The following is a 5225-nucleotide window of genomic DNA, read 5'->3' on the forward strand; positions in this document are numbered from 1 at the left end:
AAGCAACATTGAGGAGGAAGGATTTACTTGGCTCTCATTTCCAGTTCATAGTCTTCGATTTAGGGAAGTCAGGAATTCAAGCATGAACTTGGAGCAGAAACTACGGACAAATGCTATTTGATGGCTCTATCTGGTTCATGCTTAGCCATCTCTGTTAACATAATACAGACCTCCTTCCCAGGGAATGGTGGGTTGTGCTGTCCTATATCAACTAGTAGTCAAAGTAGTCCTCCCCAAGGCCCCACAATTGGACCTGGATAATCCCTCAAACGAGACTCTTCTTTCAGGTGACACTAAGCTATTTCAAGTTAATAGTTAAAACCATCTAGGACAGAGACCTTTCTCTGCCTCCCAAGTGGCCTCTGCAGAGCCTTGCATGTCACGATGAAGAACTATTAAGGGAAGAACTCAGCTATAATACTTCAATGGTTAGAGGAAACGACTTGGAGTAGAAGGACGTCAGCGAAGGGCATGCCTTTGCTCTGTGCTGTGGCTCTATGTATCCATCCTTATAGGCTTTGTCTGATTTTGCATTGAAGAGCCCAGCATTGGCTTTAACCGAATTCATGCATGTTTCTCTTTGGATTCATAGTGCACTTAAAAATTACGTTCTTCTTCCAAAACACTTTAAGTGTATCTGTGTGTGTGTACTTGTGTGTGTGGTGAGGGTACATATGCATGTTTATGTGTATTCGGAAGCCCAGGGACAATCTCAGTTTTAATTCTTCAGGAACCATCCATCTGTTTGGAGATAGGGTCTCTTACTGGACTGGAGCCCTGACAAACAGGCTAATCTGGCTAGCCAGTGAAGCTCAGGGACCTGACTGTCTGTATCTTCCCAATGCTGAGACTGCAAATACGTGTTATCATGCCTGGCTTTTCAATGTAAGTTTGGCTTCAGTTACTTATGTTTGCAGGCAAGCAGTTTACACAAAGCTATCTATGCAGGCCATAAGGTCTCTTCTTTGGTTTCTTTGGATTCCAGGTACAACAGATCTGCTTGATCAATGGCTTTCTGTTAAAGAACCGAAACCCTAGGAAATAGAAAGCCTCACATAACAGACAACCCAAAGCAAGAGCCCTGCCAAGTGGGAATAGTTGCCCTATGGTAGGAACTGAGACTCCTCCTAAGCAGGAGTAATCATTTCTCGTGATAGGATCAATTGTCACACCATGTGGCATGTGATCTATCAGAACACAGTCTATTCCTTAGCTAGCTGCTGTACCAGCGACATACCTCCACTTTCTTCTCCTCTTCTATAAAAATCCCTGAAACGGGGCCTCAGAATCAGCATAGAACACACGCAGGTGCAAAATTCTCAGCACAGAGATTAATTACCCATTACCCTGGAGGTACAATGGAGGTCGGGGTATCTGCCCATGGATTAGGCAAAGACAGATGGCACGTGTTTCTTAGGGAATGCCTTTTAAAGAGGAAAGGGGGAGAGGGGAAGTCTGTGCTATGATGAGTTGGTATCTTAGCTGGGGTTCTACTCCTGTGAAGAGACACCATGACCAAGACAACTCTTAGAAAGGAAAACATTTCACTGGGACTGGCTTATATTTTCAGAAGTTTAGTCCATTATCACCATGGTGGGAAACATGGCAGTGTGCAGGCAGACATGGTGCTGGAGAAGCAGCTGAGAGTTCTACATCTTGATCTGCAGGTAGCAGGAGATGGTGGGTTACACCGAGTGTAGTTTGAGCATAGGAGACCTCAAAGCCCGGCTCCACAGTGACACACTTTCTACAAGGCCATACCCACTCTAACAAGGCTCAACCTCCTAGTAGTGGCCCTCCTTATGGCCTAAGCCTTCAAACACATGAGTCTATGGAGGCTGTTCCTCTCAAAACACCACAGTTGGTAAGTCCTGATTGGACATGTTAGCCAGTATAGCCAAATAATGAACTTGGATTTCTGGACCTTGATATTTTAATAGCTGGACCTTGGAGTCAGGAATGAAGAAGTAGTCAAATGAGAGAATAGAACTTGGGGGCTAACTTTAGAAACATAATCTAGGTTTTAGCAAGGGAGAAAGAACGGGGGAAGGCCAGATCTGCTGGCAGCATGTTTGCCATGTTGAGGCCTGTTAGAGAGCCCTTCAATCTCAAAATTTCCTGTTAGTTCTTGAAAGACAGAGATGGGGTCATTGAGCTCTTTTCTCTCTTTTTAATGTGGCTACCCTGACTGTAAGGCCTTTTCTGTCCCTCACCACTACTCTATCTCTGATTGATATACTTCAATGTCTGAGCCTAGCCATTTAAAATAATTTCTTTTTTTTAAAAAAGAATTATATGTGTGTATATGTGTGTGTGTTTCTGAAGAGGGCTTTGAGTCCTCTGGAGTTTAAGTTACGTGTGTTGTGAAGCACTAGCTGGGTGTGCTAGAAACCGAACTTTGGTCCTTTACCTCTGAGCCAGTTATCATTTCAACCCCTGTTGGAATGCTTCAATTGGGATTTTTGTTCCTAAAACCCCAATAACTAAAATATATCTAAGAGTTTTGGAGGAGGCAAATGTAACAGGCTGGCCTCGAACTCAGAAATCCACCTACCTCTGCTTCCCAAGTGCTGGGATTAGAGGAGTGCGCTATTACAGCCCAGCATACATGAAGTTTCTAAGTTGGTATTTTACACAGAAGATTCCAAGCTTTCTGACTCTGAGGACAAGCTAACAGAATGGGGCATGTTTTTCCTTTTTCCTTTTCCTTGCTTTCCTTCCTTCCTTCCTTCCTTCTTTCCTTCCTTCCTTCTCTCTTTCTTTTTCTTTTAACTATTATTATTATTATTATTATTATTATTATTATTATTATTATTATTATTTTCTTAGTGTCTCATCTCTATTTCTCTCCAGTCTGTCTCAGGCTTGTTATTCTCCTTTTCCTATTATTATTATTATTATTATTATTATTATTATTATTATTATTATTATTATTATTTTCTTAGTGTCTCTCCAGTCTGTCGCAGGCTTGTTATTCTCTCTTGATTGAATAGGGAACCTCCCCAAGATTCAGTTGCTTGGCTTTTTCCACAAATACATGCAGTAAAGCTGTAGCTAAGTAGTGCATTTTAAAAAAAAAATCACTGGAAATTTTGTACACATGCAATGAATACTTTCTAATCAATATAAAAAAGGAGCACTAAATATAATGAAATTCTTAGGTACAAATCTAATATTATCTGAGATATTTCTGTGGTGACAAGTACAAAAGATAGGCAGATTCTCAATGAAGATATAAAGGAGAAAGATACTGTGTGTGTGTGTGTGTGTGTGTGTGTGTATGTGTGTAGTGAAAAACACAGTCTGTTAAAGATGTAAAGTCTCACAAACTACTCTATAGATTCAAGGTAATTTCAATTAAATTTCATCCTAATCCTTGGACGTATTAATAAGATATTCTTAAAATTCATATGAAAGAGAAAGAGCCAATGATAACTAAAGTGATACTGAGAAGAAGTAAAGTTAGAGGGTGCATATCATTGACTGTAAGCCTCAGGAGGGCTTTCAACTGGATTATAACCACAGGATTCAGGGCAGGGGAGATGTTAGGAAGAATGTGTGGAGAGACAAATGCAACTGAATAGAAAGTGCAGAAATAGATACCCAGAAATAGGGTCACATTGATTTTGTGACAAAGGTTTAAAGAAAATTCAGGGGAGAAAAGATTTAAAAAAAAAGAAAGAAAGAAAGAAAGAAATTTTATTGGAATAACCAGAGAACCAGCTATAGAGGAAAAAACCCTCAGGCTATAATTCAGACCTGTGCAAAATTAATTCAGAATGGATTACGAGTATAAATGAGAGTATAAAACTGTAAAACCTCCTGAATAAAACATAAGAGAAAAATCTGGGTGAACTCAGGTTAGGGAAAGAATTTTGAGAGAAAACCACCAAAATTACAACCCATAAAATAAAAACTGATAATTTTGACACTGTTAAGGTAAGACATTTTTGCTTTGCAAGAATTACTTATTTAATAAGGAGAAACATAAATTACTTAAAAACCAAAGAGAATGTGTGTATTTTATCTTCATTTCACTGCTTCCGTCAATTTATAGGAAGAATGTGCGCGTGCATGTATATGTGTGGCGTATGTGTGTGTGTGTGCGTACATGTGTGTGTTATATACATGTATGTCTGTATATGCCTGCTCATGTGTATATGTACGTTTGGGACCCAGAGCTTGATGTTGGATGTCTTTCTCAACGATTGTCCACTTTATTTTTTGGTGTGTGTGTGTGTGTGTGTGTGTGTGTGTATGTGTGTGTACACACATGTATGTGTATGTGTACATGCCTTAGCACATGCATGTGGAAGCCATAGGTCTATCGTGAGTATCTTCCTCTATTTCTGTCCACTCTATCTTGTTGATATTGTGTCTCTCCCTTAACATCTTGAACATAGAGCTTTCCATTTCAGCTAGACCAACAGGATACTGAGTTCTTAGGATCTGCTTGTCCCTGCCTCCCAGCACTCGTGTTACAGCAGTGAGCTACCAGATCTGGCTTTTACATGCGCATCGAGCATCGGAACTTGAGTTCTCAAGCTTGCATAGAATTGCTTTACCTATGGAGCTACTACTCTCCAATTTCACTTTCTTTCTTTCTCTTTCTTTCTTTCTCTTTCTTTCTTTCTTTCTTTCTCTCTCTTTCTTTCCTTCCTTCCTTCCTTCTTCCTTTCTTTCTTTCTTCCTTCCCTTCCTTCCTTCTTTCCTTCCTCCTTCCTTCTTTCCTTCCTTCCTTCTTTCTTTCCTTCTTTCTTTCTTTCTTTCTTTCTTTCTCTCTCTCTCCCTTCCTTCCTTCTTTCCTTCCTTCCTTCCTCCTTCGTTTCTTTCTTTCTTCCTTCCCTTCCTTCTTTCCTTCCTTCCTTCCTCCTTTCTTTCTTTCTTTCTTTCTTTCTCTCTCTCTCTCTCTCCCTTCCTTCCTTCCTTCCTTCCTCCTTCCTTCCTTCCTTCCTTCCTCCTTCCTTCCTTCCTTCCTTCCTTCCTTCCTTCCTTCCTTCCTCCTTCCTTCTTTCCTTTCTTCCTTCCTCCTTCCTTCTTTCTTTCCTTCCTTCCTTCCTTCCTCCTTCCTTCCTTCCTCCCTCCCTCCCTCCCTCCCTCCCTTCTTTCTTTCTTTCTTTCTTTCTTTCTTTCTTTCTTTCTTTCTTTCTTTCTTTCTTTCTTCTTGAGACAGAGTCTCTCAGTGAACCAGGAGGTCACTGATTTGACTAGACTACCTATAAAAT

This window comes from Mastomys coucha, unplaced genomic scaffold (genome assembly GCF_008632895.1).
Source record: "Mastomys coucha isolate ucsf_1 unplaced genomic scaffold, UCSF_Mcou_1 pScaffold1, whole genome shotgun sequence".
NCBI lineage: Eukaryota > Metazoa > Chordata > Mammalia > Rodentia > Muridae > Mastomys > Mastomys coucha.